The sequence below is a fragment of the Aquarana catesbeiana genome, linkage group LG02, assembly GCF_042186555.1.
Source record: "Aquarana catesbeiana isolate 2022-GZ linkage group LG02, ASM4218655v1, whole genome shotgun sequence".
Classification (NCBI taxonomy): domain Eukaryota; kingdom Metazoa; phylum Chordata; class Amphibia; order Anura; family Ranidae; genus Aquarana; species Aquarana catesbeiana.
In genome coordinates, this window is record NC_133325.1 from 122,999,975 (window position 1) to 123,021,114 (window position 21,140).

Genomic DNA, 21,140 nt, shown 5'->3' on the forward strand with positions numbered 1-21,140 from the left:
CCGGAGGCCCTCTGAACTGAAGATTTTTCTGCTTTAGCATTTTTTTTCTTGGGGTATGAACCCAGATATGCCGCCTGTAGCCTTTGCTATTGCTGGATCCAGTTTGTTTCCAAAAAGGGATTGGCCGTAAAATTATATTTTGTACCATCCCTGCTTGGAAGAGGGATTTTCCCTTCATGGTGTAGCACGGACCCCCGTAGGAGCTGCCGAGTTATTTGGGCCTGTACTCTGCTTTATACCCCCTTGAATGTCTCAGTCCCCCTGACACAGCTGTGGTGTAATAGTATGCAATCAGAATGAAATCACAAAGGCAAATTCACAATACTCAATATTATATACCTGTCTGTAATTACCTTACCCTCCTCTTGGCTGGTGATGAAGAGGAAAACAACACTCACACAGTTGTACTTGAATAATAACCGCATTTACTGTAGTTGTATTAGAAGGGTTAAACTACAATGGTTGTACTGTCATGCCGCGTACACTCGAGCGGACCTTCTGGCATACTTGGTCCGACGTTCTTCCAGCTGGACTGTCCGGCGGACTACCGCCGGACTTTCTGAACGGACGGACTTGCCTACACACGACCGGACTTTCTGGCAGGCTAGGTCCGCCCGTCTTTCCGACGGACTTTCGCCGGAGTTACGGCGGACTTTCAGAATGAACGGACTTGCCCATACACGGACAAGTCCGTTCATTTTGAACGTGACTCGGGTATGACGGGACTAGAAAAGGAAGTCAATCTCACCGCTTTTATCAGCGAGATTGACACCTTGCAAGCCCCGTCGTGGGGTATACCAGGCCCTTAGGTCTGGCATGGATTTTAAGGGGAACCCCCTACGCCGAAAAATCGGCGTGGGGTCCCCCCCAAAATCCATACCAGACCCCGATCCGAGCACGCAGCCCGGCCGGTCAGGAAAGGGGATGGGGACGAGCGAGCGCCCCCCCTCCTGAACCGTACCAGGCCGCATGCCCTCAACATGGGGGCGTGAGTGCTTTGGGGGAGGGGGGGTGCCCTGCGGGGCCCCCCCACCCCAAAGCACCTTGTCCCCATGTTGATGAGGACAAGGGCCTCTTCCCGACAACCCTGGCCGTTGGTTGTCGTGGTCTGCGAGCGGGGCTTATCGGAATCCGGGAGCCCCCTATAATAAGAGGGCCCCCAGATCCCGGCCCCCCACCCTATGTGAATGAGTATGGGGTACATGGTACCCCTACCCATTCACCTAGGGAAAAAGTGTCAATAATAAAACACACTACACAGGTTTTTGGAGTAATTTATTAAACAGCTCCGGGGGGGTCTTCTTCCGGCTTCGGGGGTCCCTCCGGTTCCTCTTCTCCCGGTGTTCCAGTTCTTCGGCCGGCTCCTCCGCTATCTTCATGCTGCTCTCTTGCCAACGGAGGTCCGGACTTCTGGCTTCTTCCCTCTTCTCTTCTCCAGATGTTGACATGACGGTCTCTCTGGCTGGACTGGTCTCTGAGCGCTCCGATGTGACTTATATAGGCGGAGACCCCGCCCCCTTATGCCGTCACAGTCCCTGGGCATGCTAGGGTCTCCGCCTATATAAGTCACATCGGAGCGCTCAGAGACCAGTCCAGCCAGAGAGACCGTCGTGTCAACATCTGGAGAAGAGAAGAGGGAAGAAGCCATAAGTCTGGACCTCCGCTGGCAAGAGAGTGTCATGAAGATAGCGGAGGAGCCGGCCAAAGAACTGGAACACCGGGAGAAGAGGAACCGGAGGGACCCCCGAAGCCGGAAGAAGACCCCCCCGGAGCTGTCTAATAAATTACTTCAAAAACCTGTGTAGTGTGTTTTATTCTTGACACTTTTCCCCTAGGTGAATGGGTAGGGTACCATGTACCCCATACTCATTCACATATGGTGGGGGGGCCGGGATCTGGGGGCCCTCTTATTATAGGGGGCTCCCAGATTCCGATAAGCCCCCGCCCGCAGCCCCCGACAACCAACGGCCAGGGTTGTCGGGAAGAGGCCCTTGTCCTCATCAACATGGGGTCAAGGTGCTTTGGGGTGGGGAGATTGTGTGGTCGGATTGTGCGGCGGACTCTGGTCCGCCGGACCAAGTATGCCGGAAAGTCTGACCGTGTGTACGCGGCATCAGACCAACATAGTCTGGCAGACAACTGAACTTTACATTACAAAGATACAATACAGGTATGGTATATAATGTCTGGAATAATATATGAGTGGTGTAACAAAGTAAATAGGATAACCGTCAGAGAGAGTGTATCTCACTCTGAGCACTATCCTATTTCCTGCGTGCTTAAGGCTTATACTAAATCAAATGACTAACTTGATTAAGTATAATACAACACTAGGGAGCTCCCTCCTTTTAATATCACACCGCCCTGATATAGTCAAATAACCCAAGGCCTTATGTGTTACTGAACAGTCCTTCTTTATCTTCTTTTCTTCTGCTAGCAACAAGGTAATTTTGTAATCCAAGGGTTAATGATTCCTTATCAAAGTATGCTGAAAAAATGAAAGCCAGGCTCTGGTGCCGTGGCACTTTAACTAACTTTGATGCCAAGGACTCAGTACTAATTCCTCTTGAATCTGCTTGTGGGACTATGGGTCCCAGCAACTCTGTCTTGTGTACAAGTGTGTATAAAAGTGCATCAAGGAACTTGTGGGCAACAGCCCTCTCATCCAACCAGGACAGTGATGTCAGAAACTCCTTTCTGATGTACAGGGTTCTGTCTCCACAGTATCTCAGTTCGTTCGCTGCGGCCACGCCGTCACGCTGTACCACTTCACAGACGACCGGGAGTCCTCGGTTACCTCCTTCAAGGGTCCCTGGAATGATCACACTGCTGCTCTAGCACGCTGTGATGTAAGGCAGGATCGCTGGCTGCTGTTCCGCTCCGCACAGGGTAGGCCGCAACTCTGTGGAACACACACACCCACAGAGCCCTGCTGGCAGGCCACGTGTCCCAGGAACAAGAGACCTAAGATGGTCACTCCCAGCCTTTTTATAGGCTTCTCACAATGCAGTTCTGTTCCCTGAGGATTGTGTGAGTCACTGTGCATTGTGGGCAGGTCAAGTTGATGTCCAAATGTAAACAAACAGAATACTTCCATGTCAACTTGAAAAGTAAAAAGAAAATAAAGATTCAGTGCTTTTGCACTTTGGCCGCTAGATGGCGCCAGAGGATAAGATATAACATAGCGTAACATTAAGTTAGATCAAAAATGTGTCCCCGCTACAATGGTCTAACCCAAAGAGCTCTTATGCCTGTGACAACATTTAGCATCACCCTGGCAAGCAGCTTAACAATGTCAATGGCCGCTTCATCCGTAAAACCTGCAGACAGTTTAAGATTAGCAAAGGATGCTAGAACTGTACTGCAGGGAGAGAGAGCAGGAAACATAAAACAGAGATCTCTAGTGTGCAGGCAAAAAAAATGAGCAGGACCGGTTTAAATACCTAATTCAGCAGGGGCAGAAAGAAACAGGCAGCAGCAGCAAAAATAGAAACGTAGCAAGGCAGTAACAGACTGAACCAGGAGCCAGTTTAAATCTAGTAGCAAAAGCACGGCTCCGCCCCCCAAGTCTATATATCGTGAAGAGCAGGGAAGTGCAGGGAAGCACTCTGCGCCATCTTGGAAAGGGTAACCTGTGCCACAAGGCTTATACACACTGCCCAGCCACACCAAAGCTGCCTCTGTCACTCTACACCCCTTAGGAAGATGAATTACAGCTTCTTATTCTGCCCCAGGGACAGAATAGGAACTACCTGATGCCAGATGCATTTAGCAAAGGGGCACAGGGACTTCACTTGGACTATATCAGCGGATGGGCAACCCAAGCTATCACCCAGGCAAGGTAGGAGACATATCCTCATCCTGATCCTGAATGTACAGAGTGAAGGAGGAAAAGGAAGGAACACCAAGGCTGGGAGGCATTCAGATTTATAGTTACTATCCAGGTGGCACATGCCCTATAACTGCTTGGCCACTAGTCAAGTCATTGAGCAGGGTCATTGAACCAGCCTTTCATCAGGTCCGTCCTTAACGTTTTCAGACAGTTTTCTGTATTAGCAATGTATTTAAAGTATTTTAATCTCATTCCAGCTTTAAGCAAATATTTAAAATTGTTGAAACTATTACACCTAACATTTTTATCAATTGCTAAGTATTCTTTTATACTTATGTTTGAGAAGCAGGGACTTCAAATTCCAAGTAATCTGGTTGTCTGCCAAAAGATCTAAGTGGGTAATCTGTGTGAGAACCGATATACAGTAGATCTTAAAGGAACACTTCTTTTTCATGTTGTTCTCTGTGTTTAAATGAAGACAGAAATACCATTTTTTTTCCACCTATCAACCCTGTCCACCAACTGAAATTTGAATCTGGGCTCACAGAGGAAGCGTCTGTTTAAATTGCAATGAGGAGGTAGGAAGTAGTAACAAAATCTCCTACTGACCATTCACACTGCAATTCCCTGTACACACGATAGGATTTTCTGACAACAAAATCCATGTTTTTTTTCCGACGGATGTTTGCTCAAACTTGTCTTGCATACACACGGTCACACAAAGTTGGTCGGAAATTCCAAACGTCAAGAACATGGTGACAGACAACACGAACAACGAGTCAAGAAAAAAGGAAGTTTAAAAGCCAGTGCTGCTCTTCTGCTTGATTCCGAGCGTGCGTGGCACTTTGTGCGTCGGAATTGTGTACACACGAATGGAATTTATGACAACGTATTTTGTTGTCGGAAAATTTGAGAACCAGCTCTCACATTTTGTGTGACGGAAATTCCGATGGAAAATGTCCGATGGAGCCTACACACGGTCGGAATTTCCGACAACAAGCTCCTATCAAACATTTTCCATCAGAAAATCCTATCGTGTGTACGGGGCATTAGTCTCTCTCTTCTAGGCACTGGGAAAGGTGAGGAAGACGTTTAGGCAGAACTAAAACATGTTTCAAAAGGCAGTCCGGTATGCTGTGTTTAACTATTCATTTCATGTAGAAGCAGGTAGGAAATCGCAGCAAAATTAGGGAAGCTTTTGTTTTATTTCCTGTTTTAAAACTACAATATCTACTTCCTTTTCTCCTGCCTTTAGGCAGGTCCCTAGCTGTCCCAAATTGTCCAAATCTCAGTCTCTCTGGTAAGGGCCTACAGAAGTACAGGGCCACCGAGGGGATATTGTTTCAGTTCATACCTGCCCTACAGCCAGGGCTGCTGATAAGGCAGTACAGCCAGCCCTCCTGTACCAGGCCTGGGCCCCATCAGTTCGAAAGGGGGGCCCGGGCACCTGACCAGCAGAAGGGCCAGCTGTACTGTCTCATTGCAGAAACTGATCCTCCTGGAAGCCACAGGGAGATCAGTTCCAGTATCTGCACCCCATCCTGTTGCATCGATCACCTGCAGCACCTATCCTCTTTTTTGCCCCTCCTCCTCCTCCCATGGGGCTTCTGACTCTCCTCCTCTCTCTACTGCCGGCTGCACCTGCTGCTGAGACACACGGGTGTATCAGGAGGTCACTACACGGCCAGTAGGCACACTTAGATATTCCACCGCTGTTACCTGACTTTCATTATTAGGCAGTGTCTGGCTTTATATATTGTATGCTTGTTACAATACCGAGAATTAATGTAACAATTTTAAGGGGCTTTTCTGGACCTGATTGCTGTACCTATAAAGCCCACACAATTTAACTTTGTAACTGTGCATTTCAGTCACCAACTGAAAAGAACAGCAACCTTATTATCTTGTGATCTTATTGTGCTCTGTCTACTGTATATCATTGGAGAGTTCCCTAAGTCGCTATACCTATGCAATGGACTGCTGCACCTGCAGTAATCACATGGTGCATGTAAGACTGAGATTGTATCATGAGTATTTTGTGATGTGTCTAGACTGTACAAAACACTGTTATTGTATAAATGCATTAAGCTACATCATGTATTCTTGCACACAGCATGAGGATAAGGCCCCTTTCACATGGGAAATCCAATCAGGTCTGCCTGTCAGTTTTTCAGGCAGACCTGATCGGACGGTCCATTTACTCCTATGCACTGGTGGATGTAAATGGACTTGTGCCCATTTACACCCACCTACCTTCAATCCACTTAAAAAACTTAAGGGGATCCCATACTCCTCCATCTAGTTGGATCGGATTGAAGGGCATTCGGGTGTAAACAGACAGTGGAGTTGTTTACTCTAGGCAGCCCATACAGCAGAGCGGGCCGTGTCCTTGTCTGCTCTGCAGAAACTGAGCGAACATGGACCTGTCATCTGCCCGCTCTACTCTGACCGGTAAGGGATCAGGAGACAGATCCCCTGCTGAACAAAATGGAGTCTGCCCCATGTGAAAGGGCCTAAGGTAGCTCTCTGTGATCTCACCATAACTATAAAAACTATCCATAGGACAATACTGTAACCAGGAGCTACACACAGATGTTTTACCACTACTAATGTTATCCTCACTCCTGTAGATCCTGAATATAGAAAAGTAAATGGCTAAATACTGCTATTTTCCTAAAATTTCTTGGATACACAACTTGAGGTGTCACCAGCAGGAGGAAGAAGGCCCTGATTCCCCCTTATAGATCTTTATATCACTAGAGGGGTCACCAGCAGGAGGAAGGAGGTCCTGATTGCCCAATATAGAGCTTTATATCACTAGAGGGGTCACCAGCAGGAGGAAGGAGGTCCTGATTCCCCAATGTAGAGCTTTATGTCACTAGAGGGGTCACCAGCAGGAAGAAGGAGGTCCTGATTCCCCAATATATATCTTTATATCACTAGAGGGGTCACCAACAGGATGAAGGAGGTCCTAATTCCCCTATATATATCCTTATATCACTAGATCCCCAGCTGGGTGGTAAAAGGTGCAGCTCAACAATGTGGTTTTACTGTTCCCCAACCTCACATGTGAATGAGCCCTAAGGGCTCATTCACACAGGTAGCCTGTACCCACGCACCATTCAAATTAGAACTTGCAGCAGTTTTTGTAAAGCTGCTGTAACCCATAGCTTAACATAGGCTACGTGTACACAGCTCTAGGCAGCTCCAGCCACATAAACCACTGATTCACACTGTAGAAGCCAGTTTCCCATGCACACACAGAGCTTTATCTATTAACTTTTAGATTTAAGGAATTTCTGTAAAGTATGTTGTGTCAGTGTTCGCTAATAATTATTTTTTTTGTGTGTCTGTTTTTTTACAAAATATTTTTACATTTTCTAATGGGGGGCCCTATCAGGTAGGCTGTATGTGGCCCCGTGATTTCTAACAGCAGTCCTGCCTACAGCCCATGCAAACCCAAGCCAGCTACTAACATGTGTCAGGATAGTGGCTTGGAAACCCTCCGCTACATCACTCCCCTGGTCCATAACAACACTGACCCATATCTGGTTGTACTCAGGTCACAAGGTCTTATATTTCAAATTTGTTTCCAAGTTAAGGCTCTGACAGCCCAGTCGAACACCTGGGACCATGAATCACAGGGGTGCAGGTGACCCGAAGTGTGTTCCATAGAGAGGTCTGCTCTTTACTGGCCAGAGGGCGATATCTCCCCCCTAACCACTAGCACTCCTCATCCGACCAGGTTTACACTGTGTATATTGCATTCAGGATCCTGTCCACCAACACTCGTATATAAAATGATGAGCTGCACTTGTCTGTCTGGACCTCTGTACTTGACCCCTTACATTCTTCAGTTTAGGTATTCAGTTTTCAGTCTGGTGACTAAGCACCCCATAGTGGTGTGAAACATGTCAGCTTTTCATTGATCCTGTGCCTCCGATGTCTTTGTACTAGAAGAATTTTTAAACCATCTTCAATAAAGATGTCAACAGAGTGCGGCTGTCCAGTCTTTTCTTTGATTCTTTCAGTCTGGGTCCTTCAAAAAAATCCAATTGAGTATTTAACTTTTGTATAACAGGCCAAATAGAAGCAAATGGAGTTCATTGTCAGGGTTTACATACTTTTTAAGTCTTCCTGTGCCTCCTGTGGCTATAATTTTCAATCTTGTAAGAGATATAGTAAAGCTGACCAGTCTACTGGGGTATTAGGGGGATGGCACAAGACTATTGGCCTGGTGGGCAAAAAAGTCTAAATATAACCTTGGTAAAGGAGATGTGGAATTAGTGTCACTTTCTTTCTTTGATTGTGCATATATCTACAGCAGCTTTAACCACTGAGCTATGTTTTGGTGCTGCTGATTTTCATATAGTTTACATTGTTCTCAGTGTAAAACAGCTACAAAATTAAGGTACAGTATGTTTACATTCCCTCTTCATTCTGCTTCTATCTCTTGTTTTTCTTCAATGACTAGAGGAAACGCAACTAGAAAACAAAGAATCGAAAAGGATTAAAGCAGACTTATAAAATATTAACACAGATCCTTGCTTACAGTCTTGCCGGCATGGATAAATAAAGAAAACAACAAATAAAATATTTACATTTAAGGAGAAAATGCTGCTCTAGGCTTCCTCTAGTGCTGAAAACCATATTTTAAAATGGACATTTGAATGAGCAACTTACAACACAGCATATCAAAGAACATTGACTTATGCCATGTACTGTACACACGGGTGGACTTTTCGGCATCAAAGGTCCGATGGTCTTTCCGACTGACTTTCAACAGACTTTTGACGGACTTCTGACAGACTTTCTAAGGAACGGACTTGGCTACGCACACTCACACCAAATTCCGACGGATTTGTACGTGATGACGTATGACCAGACTAAAATAAGGAAGTTGATGGCCAGTAGCCAATAGCTGCCATAGCGTCGGTTTTCGTCTGTCGGACTAGCATACAGACGAACATATTTTTTGACCAGACTGGAATCCGTCGGAAAGATTTGACACATGTTTCAAATCTAAAGTCAGTCTGATTTTCGTCCGAAAAGGTCTGTCGGAAGTCTGATGAAGCCCACACACGGTCGGATTGTCCGACGGATTCATTCCAGCGGACCAGTTTGGTCGAAAAGTCTGCCCGTGTGTACACGGCATTATAGTTCTATGCATGTTAATTATCTCAGAGTCAAGATGGCCTGGGTACTTTTATATACTAGGTGTGGATGTTCTTAGCAATGCTCTCTCTTTTTTGATTTCAGGTTTGGTGGTCCTTTAATTATAACAATAAGTAAGAATGACTGAACGCAAGAAATGATCACCAAGGACTAATAGTTCACTGCAGCAGCAGTTGCCAAGCAACCGAGTTACAATGAATAACTGGTTCTTCAGCTCCATGCTGTCATGAGCTCAGTTAACAATCTTTTCAAATCCTGCCCATGAGACTGAAACCACAGGAACGGTTTTAACGGCTAATCACTCTGCTGGTAAAATGCATTAGCTCATCATTAGAAATTACAGGTTGCGTGCCTTTTTTTTTTTTAAACATTTTTATATTTTAAAAAAAGTTTTACTACAGTTTAAGAAGATGTATGCAGGATGTATGAATTGATAACAATTGGTCTCTTATAACATACCATGTTTACTAGAAATGATTTATTATATGATTTCAAAGATAATTATATTTTAGTTTTTTAAAGAGACTTTGTCCCTGATAGTCACCTTCCCTGTGTCCTCCTGCTGCTCCTTTCTTTCAATTAAGGCGGAAGTACTAACTCTGCATAAGCTATGTGTCAGAATTTTTCTTTCCTCTTCCTGGTCAGGTGATAATAATAGGACCTGGTAATGGCTGCTCAGACCCTGAGTACTGCATCCTGGGAAGAGATCACATGCTCCGCCAAGCTGGTTATTTACTGAGGCCTTAGGTGGCCCAATGGAGGAATGGACTAAGTGACATTCATGACATCTATTTAAATGGTGAAAGACGGATGCAGATGATTGGCTGTTAGGCAAGCAGTAAAGAAGTATCTCATGACCTAGCAAGCTCTGCTTCTGTGTTTCATGCCCTGGAGGGATTCCTGGAGGCTCCCAATAATCTGTCTGATATTGTCTTTTTTAGTATATACTGTATATATCCTTTATATTTGTGGACCTAAAACTGGAACCCTATGTTTGATTTTACCCAGCTCTATTTCTGATACTGATATAAACAACGGGCACGATTTCTCCCAATGGCACCTACAATGGGACACTATTCCTCCCAATGATACCAACAAACAGGCACTATTCCATCCACAGACACCAACAAGGAGGTACTACTCCTTTCCACTGATACAAAGGAAGGAGCAGTATTCCTTCTACTGACACCAATGATGGGGCACTTTTTTTTGGTGGCCTCTGCACTGTTTGGAAAAGGGCCAGTTAATACTAGTGGCTTCTACGAGGTAGTGCTACAGTTAGTCTGGGTGAAATTTAGTTATTCTGCTATAGTGTTTCTTTTGTTTTGGGGGGAAATCCCTATAACAATGAGTTGAGCACACAAAACTGTATATAACTGCATTCCTAGAGAAGAGAAATAAACGCAGGGCCCTACTACTGCAAGGAAATCATGCTAGCCAGTGTGTTTAGGATTGATTGTTGTTCAACAAAGTCCTCAATAAAACAAGGCCAAAGTATCAAAGTTTGACATCTTCATTTTGGCTGGATTGACTTACCATAAGAACAGAACACATGGCAGCCTTGTCTCGCAACCTCAATGTTGTCTGTCAGAACCATACAATAGGTGATAAGCTAGCTTCTCAATAGGGTCTCTGAGATTTTTTGGCCCTACTCCCTAATTCTAATGCCGCGTACACACTATTGTAATTCCCGTCAGAAAAAACTTGGTTGGTTTTTCCGACAGAATTCCGCTCAATCTTGCCTTGCATACACACGGTCACACAAAAGTTCTCTGAACTTTCGACCGTCAAGAACGCGGTGACGTACAACACTACGATGAGCCGAGAAAATGAAGTACAATGCTTCCGAGCATGCGTCAAATTGTTTACGAGCATGCATGATTTATTGGGCGTCCGAATTGCATACAGACGATCGCATTTTCTGATAGGAACTTTTCCCGACTGAAAAATAGAGAACATGCTCTCAATCTTTTGCTGGCTGGAATTCCGCCAGCAAAAGACCAATGGAGCATACACACGGTTGCATTTTCCAACAAAAAGCTCTCATCGGAGTTTTGGTGGCGGTATTTCCGATCGTGTGTACTCGGCATTAGGCTTGATGTTGCATCACTGATATTCAGCTTTAAAGTAGAAATAAAGACAACTTGCATTTTGGGTAGAATTATGGAGAGGTATAGTCCTTCCCCAGTTTCCTTTCCATCTGTGTCCCATTGTAGTGATTTCCCTTAACTTCCCGACCTAGAGTGAAAAGAGAAAGTGAGAGGAAAACCCTCCAAATTGAGGGAATCTCTGGTTGTCACCATTGGAAGATTTCCTCTCTATCACTGTTTTGAGAAAACAGAAAATTTGGCCTTGTCTTTCACTTTAACTCCCTGTGATAATGGTAAACAGGACAAATAGAGCTAAATCTCCTTAACAAGGACATGTACAGCAATAAAAACCTGATAAGTGTTTTAATCCCTTTTCACTCTATAATATATAAAAGTTATTTCTTCAGTTATATTTTATTGTGTGTGTTTACTTATAAATGATTTTTGTCACACTGCGGATTTTGGCAGCAGCTATTCCCCCTGCATCCCCATTACAATTACATCAAAAGAAGTGTTCACATTCTCTCGCTAAGTTCTCAGTTTTTGACACTGGGCATGCTATACACACCCAAAAAACACCTTAATTGAAGTACACAAGGCATGTGCAGTATGCTCTGTCCTCTCCCCCACTGCCGCTCCCCCTTGCACCTGCTGGCAATTCCCAACTCAAAATGACAGCTATGAGTTTATGTGTAAATATAGGCGCCTCAATCAAGTACATTGTATATAAACACTGTTCAGGCTGGAGAGAGAGATACAATGTAACATTGTTACTGTAGTATCTACTCTGTTTTGTTCATCTGCAGATCAAAGAGATGTAAGTCAGTCTGAATATGATGTCAGTTAACCACTACAGCTCCGGAAGGTTTACCCCCTTCCTGACCAGGCCATTTTTTACTTTAACTGACAATTGCACGGTCGTGCGATGTTGTACCCAAATAAAATTGATGTCCCTTTTTCCCCACAAATAGAGCTTTCTTTTGGTGGTATTTGATCACCTCTGCAGTTTTTTTTTTTGCGCTATAAACAAAAAATTACGACAATTTTTTGGGGAAAAAAAACAGCGATTTTTAGAGGGACTGCAACATTGCGGCAGGGGCGGATCCAGGGGGGGGGCAACAGGGCAATTGCCCCCTCCGAGATTGTGGGTGAGTGGGTGGGCAGGGCAGGCATCGCTGTGGGTGAGAGAGCCGGCGGGTGGCTCCACAGCTGAGAGCACGGGCGGCTCCGTTAAGTGAACAGCTGTGTGCGGCTCAGTGACAGTTAGTTTGTGAGCGGCTGCAGTGCTGGCCAATCAGGGAGCCGGCGGGCAGCTCCACAGCTGAGAGCACGGGCGGCTACGTAAACAGCGGTGTGCGGCTCAGTGACAGTGTGAGCGGCTGCTGGCCAATCAGGGAGCCTGCGGGTGGGGGAGCAGAGAGATAACATCATCTCTCACCGCCCAGCGCCGCCCTGCATCCCTGCAGTTCCGCCCACACTGTTGAAAGTACAGGCAGCCGCGGCAGCAGAGAGATTACATCATCTCTCTGCTGCCCCCCCTGGGGCGGGATGGAGCGCTGACACATCCGCTCAGGATGAGCCCTGTGTTCGCTCTGCTCCCATCGCTCTCCCAGTGGCAGCAGCCAGCCCATTCCTCCCTGCCCAGCACTGATGACAGGGGGTCACCAGTTAAATAAGCCTGACTCTGACTGGGACACAGCAGACAATTATAGCAGGCAAGTGACAATCCGCAACCTGTGGCATGGGACGTGGCAAGTGACAATCTGCAACGTGTGGCATGGGACGTGGCAAGTGACAATCTGCAACGTGTGGCAAGTGACAATCCGCAACGTGTGGCATGGGACGTGGCATGTGACAATCCGCAACCTGTGGCATGGGACGTGGCAAGTGACAATCTGCAACGTGTGGCATGGGACGTGGCAAGTGACAATCTGCAACGTGTGGCATGGGACGTGGCAAGTGACAATCCGCAACGTGTGGCATGGGACGTGGCAAGTGACAATCTGCAACGTGTGGCATGGGACATGGCAAGTGACAATCTGCAACGTGTGGCATGGGACGTGGCAAGTGACAATCCACAACGTGTGGCATGGGACGTGGCAAGTGACAATCCGCAACCTGTGGCATGGGACGTGGCAAGTGACAATCTGCAACGTGTGGCATGGGACGTGGCAAGTGACAATCTGCAACGTGTGGCATGGGACGTGGCAAGTGACAATCTGCAATGTGTGGCATGGGACGTGGCAAGTGACAATCTGCAACGTGTGGCATGGGACGTGGCAAGTGACAATCCGCAACGTGTGGCATGGGACGTGGCATGTGACAATCTGCAACGTGTGGCAAGTGACAATCCGCAATGTGTGGCATGGGACGTGGCAAGTGACAAGCCGCAACGTGTGGCATGGGACGTGGCAAGTGACAATCCGCATCTAGTGACAGGTGACGTGGCAAGTGACAATCCCCAACATGTGGCAGATAACAGTGGCAAGTGACACGCTCGGGGCTCCCACTGATTCTATGGTGAGTTGAACCATTTCATTTTTTATAACCATGTAATAATAGTAATAATGCGCTTCAATCATCCTGACACCATAACAACCATGGTGCCGTGATGATTGAAGCGCTAACACCAGCCATTTCCCCGTTAAATTTACCCCCAAAAAAACGTATTTTCTGGCAGTGCCCCTCCCGAGACTAGGCTCTGGATCCGCCCCTGCATTGCGGCAGACAAATCTGACACTAAGTGACAATTTTTGTGGACCAGTGACACCAATACAGTGATCAGTGCTAAAAAATGCACTGTCACTGTACTAATGACACTTGCAGGGAAGGGGTTAACATCAGGGGTGATCAAAGGTTTAACTGTGTTCCCTAGAAATGCTTTCTAACTGTGTGGGTAGTGCTTGTACTGTGGGAAGGCAGAGATCCGTGTTCTTGCTTAGCAGAAACACAGGATCTCTTCCCTTCTTAAAGAACATCGATCTGCCTTGTTTTCACAGGAAGACCGCCGTGCTGCTGATCTCCATAATGATCGGCGGGTCCCGACGGACATTGGACCTGCCGGACCCGCTGATTGGCTCCCGCTGTGTCTAATCCTCCCCTTAACTATTATTTTCCAATTTTTTTTTTTTTGTTGGATTCTATTTTTATAACCAATAATATTTAAACTTTGTATCTATTCATTTTGTTCATCATTCTTTCTAGTGCCGGTGTCTTGCTGAAAAAGTTCCCCCGGCAGATAAGGACCCCCCTGTACTGCGCTTGCGCAGTACGAACGACTACGGAGCCGCCGAAAATAGCCGAAGATGAACAGCTGATTGTCAGCTCTACATGGCGCCTGCGCACTACATTCTGCCCTAAGTCCACGTTAAAGCCCCACCATCCAAGTGGACATAGAGTTAGAATATTAATATGCCAAGCGCAGCGAGGCCATGCCCGAAGCGTGGCAAGCGTAGCGTAGCGAGGGGCCTGTTACAAACTGTTTTTCTTACAATAGTCTTGGCACGCAGGCGCCGTGTACAGCTGACTCAGGTGTTCAGCTTTGGCTCTTTTCGGCGGCTCCCTTGTTGTTTCTACTGCGCAAACGCTGCGCCTGCGCAGTACAGGGGGGTCATTATCCGCCGAGGGGAGCTTTCTCGGCAGAACACCGGATGTAAAGAAAGCGCAAACATGAAGATAAAAAGCTTTTATTTCCAGGGTGAATACCTTTGCTATGCTTTGCACCAGAATCATTATTTTAGTATCATTTTCAGCTTAGTTTCAACAAGTTTTTACTGATACTATTAAATAAACACACTCAGAAGCTGGTAAACAAAGACATACCAAATGGTGTACATGTAGCATGATAAGTGAAATACAGTATTTATAACCCATCTCAGAGCACATGAATAATGTATGGTTTTACAATCATATGGTATATAACAAGAGAAAACGCGTATAAACATGGGAAAGGGGAAGGAAGCAGTGGGGGAAAGAGAGCAGAACAAGTTAGGCCGGTAAAATGTAATAAAGGCACCACTAAAAGTGCCAGTAAAATGTATCTTTAGAAAGAGGAAAGGGATTTAAAAGGCATATGCAGGAGTGTCAAGATTATTATTATTATACAAGATTTATATAGCGCCAACAGTTTGCGCAGCGCTTTACAACATGAGGGCAGACAGTACACTTACAATACAAATCAATACAGGAGGGACCAGAGGGCCCTGCTCGTTAGCAGTGGCGTCTCCAGCTTTCAAATTTAGGGGGGGCACATGGGGGGACAGGGAAAAAAGTAGGGAGGCAACTATAAAATGCATACATATATATATATATATATATATATATATATATATATATATATATATATATATATATATATATATATATATATCCTGGGGCCCTTTACTACGACCCCACAACGGGCCCTTTCACATGCTCTGCAGTGAGCTCCCTTCCTACTGTATTGGGGTCCCCCCAGGGTGGCAGAAAACAAGAGATATATGTCACCAGCATATCAAGAAAATATAAGGATCCAAAGCAGTGGGAGAACTATCAGGGTTGCAAAGGTTGCCTTGCCTCCGGGCCCTGGTGTTCTGCCACTGTGGGGTTCCCCAGCCTCCTCTTGCTGTCCTGCCCCTGCTATTGACAGCTCTGGTCTGGCATCTCTTGGAATTTACAGGCTGGTCCTCCTGTCCTAAGGACGGGAGAAATCAGTCTGTTTTTTCAGTAACTGAAAGTCCTGGTGGAGTCCTTCCTGCAACTCGCTCTTCTCCCAGGATGCAGGTGAAGGAACAGATCAGGCGGCCGTGGTTGTGTGAACGCTCGCATTATGCAGTGTCAGCGAGCAGGGGAGGGGGGAGGAATCACCCGCAGGAGCTGACTGGGGACTATCTCCCTCTTAGACATTGATTTTTTGTAAAAAAAAAAAAAAAATTTTTTGGGGGGGGCACATGGTGGGGCACAGCATAATGTTGGGGGGGTCAGGGCCCCTCTGCCCCCCCCCCCCCTAGGGTCGCCATTGCTCGTTAGAGCTTACAATCTAGAAGGGAAGGTCAAGTGGAAACAAAAGGTAATCCCAGTTAGCCTCTGGATAGCAGGGAAGACATATTCCTGATATCTCAATAAAGGATGTGCAAGTATAAAGACAATTAGCTGGGCTCTAAATTAGAGTGCAATTGTACAACTGGGCTTATGTAACCATGATGACTATTGGTGTAAGATTTGCCTTGAATGAGATGAGCTCTAGCAAACATGTGTTCTAGATAAGCATGGTCATTCAGTATTTGAACTGTTGTATGAAGTGTTGGTGGATTAATTTGCTTCCACTTGGATTCATTTACAATAGAAAATCTGGCTGCTATCAACATATGAGGGATAATGGTGCGAAAGTGTAAGGGCCAGGCGTCAATGTCCACTCCCAAAAGTGTCAACCTGGGATCTGGAGCACATAGAGTATCAGTGATATTTGAAAAACTTTAAGCACTGGGCAGCTCCACATTAGTATCATTTTAAACAGAATAAATTATAGAATAAAATGTATACTTTTTTTTTCTAGAGTAACAATATTTTTTTAACTAACAGTGATATTTCTCCATGGTATATACAGTATCTCACAGAAGTGAGTACACACCTCATATTTTTGTAAATATTTTATTATCTTTTCATGTGACAACACTAAAGAAATGATACTTTGATACAATGTAAAGTAGTGAGTGTACAGCTTGTATAACAGTGTAAATTTGCTGTCCCCTCAAAATAACTCGACACACAGCCATTAATGTCTAAACCGCTGGCAACAAAAGTGAGTACACCCCTAAGTGAAAATGTCCAAATTGGGCCCAATTAGCCATTTTCCCTCCCTGGTGTCATGTGACTCATTAGTGTTACAAGGTCTCAGGTGTGAATGGGGAGCAGGTGTGTTAAATTTGGTGTTATCGCTCTCACTCTCTCATACTGGTCACTGGAAGTTCAACATGGCACCTTATGGCAAAGAACTCTCTGAGGATCTGAAAAAAAGAATTGTTGCTCTACATAAAGATGGCCTAGGCTATAAGAAGATTGCCAAGACCTTGAAACTGAGCCGCAACATGATGGCCAAGACCATAGAGTGGTTTAACAGGACAGGTCCCACTCAGAACAGGCCTCGCCATGGTCGACCAAAGAAGTTGAGTGCATGTGCTCAGTGTCATATCCAGAGGTTGTCTTTGGGAAATAGACATATGAGTGCTGCCAGTATTGCTGCAGAGGTTGAAGAGGTGAGGGGTCAGCCTGTCAGTGCTCAGACCATACACCGCACACTGCATCAAATTGGTCTGCATTGCTGTAGTCCCAGAAGGAAGTCTCTTCTAAAGATGATGCACAAGAAGCCCACAAACAGTTTGCTGAAGACAAGCAGACTAAGGAGATGGATTACTGGAACCATGTCCTGTGGTCTGATGAGACCAAGATAAACTTATTTGGTCCAGATGGTGTAAAGCATGTGTAGCGGCAACCAGGTGAGGAGTACAAAGACAAGTGTGTCTTGCCTAACGTCAAGCATGGTGGTAGGAGTGTCATGATCTGGGGCTGCACGAGTGCTGTCGGCACTGGGGAGCTACAATACCAACATGTATTGTGACATACTAAAGCAGAGCATGATCCCCTCCCTTCGGAGACTGGGCCGCAGCGCAGTATTCCAACATGATAACGACCCCAAACAAACCTCCAAGATGACCACTGCCTTGCTAAAGAAGCTGAGGGTAAAGGTGATGTACTGGCCAAGCATGTTTCCAGATATTGGGCATCTGTGAGGCATCCTCAAACGGAAGGTGGAGAAGCGCAAGGTCTCTAAAATCCACCAGCTCCATGATGTCGTCATGGAGGAGTGGAAGAGGACTCCAGTGGCAACCTGTGGTGAACTCCATGCCCAAGAGGGTTAAGGCAGTGCTGGAAAATAATGGTGGCCACACAAAATATTGACACTTTGGGCCCAATTTGGACATTTTCACTTAGGGGTGTACTCACTTTTGTTACCAGCGGTTTAGACGTTAATGGCTGTGTGTTGAGTAGGGATGAACTTCGCGTTCGAATCGAACCCATGTTTGACTCGAACATCGTTTGTTCGATCGTTCGCCGAATTGCGAATGATATGGGCCATTCACACCAAATTTGTGTGGCGCGTCATGACCCATAATTCACTGTGGCATCGCAGTGCATTGCTGGTTGATGATTGACCAAGCATGCACTATGACCCGCATGCTTGGCCAATCACAGCGCCGTCAGTAGAGAGAGCTGTAATTGGCCAAAGCCAGGGCGGCTTTGGCCAATTATGGCTCAGGGGGTTTAGAACACGCCCCACACTATATAAGGCCGCCTGCACGGCGGCCCTGTGTAGTGTGTTCCGGCGTGCTTAGAGAGAGAGATGGGACAGTGTCATTTCATTTGAGTTAGATAGATTAGGCAGGACAGTCAGTGAGTTAACTGCACTTACAGTGTATTGTGTGTATATATATATGCATCCCAGGTGTTGTGTATATATATATATATATATATATATATATATATATATATATATATATATATATATATATATATATATACACACACTGTATTCAGTTTAGCTAGATCCGTTCCTGTTATCTTCCTACTGACAGGCAGGCTTGTTTTGTTACAGTATTTACAGCTACCTGAAGAAAATTGCTGGTGTTCTTTTGATCCTGTTAGTACCACAGTCAGGCAGCTAGACTATTTACAGTTAGTGTAGTGCGTCCTCTTCACAGTGTTCAGTTAAAGCTACAAGTTAGTTTAGTGTGACCTCTGCACAGTGTTCAGCTAAAACTACAAGTTAGTGAAGTGCGACCTCCTCACAGTGTTCAGCTAAAGCTACAAGTTAGTTTAGTGTGATCTCTGCACAGTGTTCAGCTAAAGCTACAAGTTAGGGTAGTGCGTCCTCCTCACAGTGTTCAGCTAAAGCTACAAGTTAGTGTAGTGTGACCTCTGCACAGTGTTCAGCTAAAGCTACAAGTTAGTGTAGTGTGTCCTCTGAACAGTGTTCAGCTAAAACTACCAGTTAGTGTAGTGCGACCTCTGCACAGTGTTTAGCTAAAGCTACAAGTTAGTGTAGTGTGTCCTCCTCACAGTGTTCAGCTAAAACTACAAGTTAGTGTAGTGCGACCTCTGCACAGTGTTCAGCTAAAGCTACAAGTTAGTGTAGTGCATCCTCCTCACAGTGTTCAGCTAAAGCTACAAGTTAGTTTAGTGTGACCTCTGCACAGTGTTCAGCTAAAGCTACAAGTTAGGGTAGTGCGTCCTCCTCACAGTGTTCAGCTAAAGCTACAAGTTAGGGTAGTGCGTCCTCCTCACAGTGTTCAGCTAAAACTACAAGTTAGTGTAGTGCAACCTCTGCACAGTGTTCAACTAAACCTACAAGTTAGTGTAGTGCGTCCTCTGAACAGTGTTCAGCTAAAGCTACAAGTTAGTGTAGTGCGTCCTTCTCACAGTGTTCAGCTAAAACTACAAGTTAGTTTTTTGCGAGCTCTGCACAGTGTTCACCTAAAGCTACCTGTAGAAGGTTGGTGGTGTTTTCCTGATCCTATCACTACCGCAGGCAGCTAAATAAGCTACAAGTTATTTTTTTGCGAGCTCTGCACAGTGTTCAGCTAAAGCTACCTGTAGAAGGTTGGTGGTGTTTTCCTGATCCTATCACTACCGCAGGCAGCTAAATAAGCTACAAGTTAGTTTTTTGCGAGCTCTGCACAGTGTTCAGCTAAAGCTACCTGTAGAAGGTTGGTGGTGTTCTCATACTACAGGCAGGCAGTTGATTTTGCTAGCTGCAGTATCAATATATATATATATATATAATCTGTCCCAGCTTAGTGCAGCTACAATCCATTAGTATGCCTGGAAGGCCAACAAGGTGAGGCAGGCAGTCACAAGCCAATAAAAGAGGGCAAGCAGGCTCTGTGTCTAGAGGCAACAGTGCTGGTCGTGGAGACGGTGCATCCTCATCAGCACGTGGCCGTGGGACACGCTTGGCCTTTTTTTTGTCAGCTGGCCGTGTTGAGACGCTACATGCGGAAGACTTGGTCGAGTGGATGACCAAGCCGTCCTCATCCTCCTCATCCTCTCTCACCCATGCTCAGGGTACTTTGTCTGGCAAAGCAGCTGCCTCTTCCCTCGGCTCAATGGCATCAGTGACTCCTTCCTTAGCCCCACCATGTTCTCCTGAGGAGTCCCTCGAACTGTTTGACCACAGTGTTGGGTACATGCTCCAGGAGGATGCCCAGCATTTAGAAGGCTCTGATGATGATACTGAGCTAGATGAAGGCAGTAACATGGGCACGGACAGAGGGGGTGCCCAAGAAGAACAGCAATCTGGCAGTCATGCTCCCCCTGCTGCAGCATACTGCCAGGTTTGCTCCAGTGATGAGGAGGGAGGGGATGATGAGGTCACTGACTCAACGTGGGTGCCTGATAGGAGAGAGGAGGAGGAGGCACATCACCAACGAGGCAGGATGCCCTCCAGGGGCCAGCCTAAGGGCAGCACACTGACTGCATCACACCCCAAAGCTCCGCATGTGCAGGGCGCTGCTGTCTCTGCGCGTTATTCCAAAAGTTCTTTGGTGTGGGCCTTTTTTGAGACGAGTGCATCAGATCGCACCGCTGCTATTTGCAACATATGTCTCAAGCGTATCACGCGTGGCCAAAACATCTCCTGCTTGGGCACCACATGCTTGACCAGACATATGTTGACCTGCCATGCAGTTCATTGGCAAGCGTATCTAAAAGACCCACAACAAAGAACAAAGAGTACCTCTCCTTGCTTCTCATCAGCTGAGATCTCCAACCCCACTAAACCTTCAGTCCTCTCTGAGACCTGCACTGAGAGGAATGAAGGTGTAGAATTAGGTGTGTCACAGCCAAGTACTTGTGGGCAATCTGCTTTCGGTACACCAACGTCAGATTGTACCAGGCAAATTTCCCTGCCCCAGCTGCTGCACCGCCGAAAGAAGTTCGCTCCCAGTCATCCACATGCCCAGCGGTTGAATACTAGCTTGGCAAAATTGCTAGCACTTCAACTGCTGCCT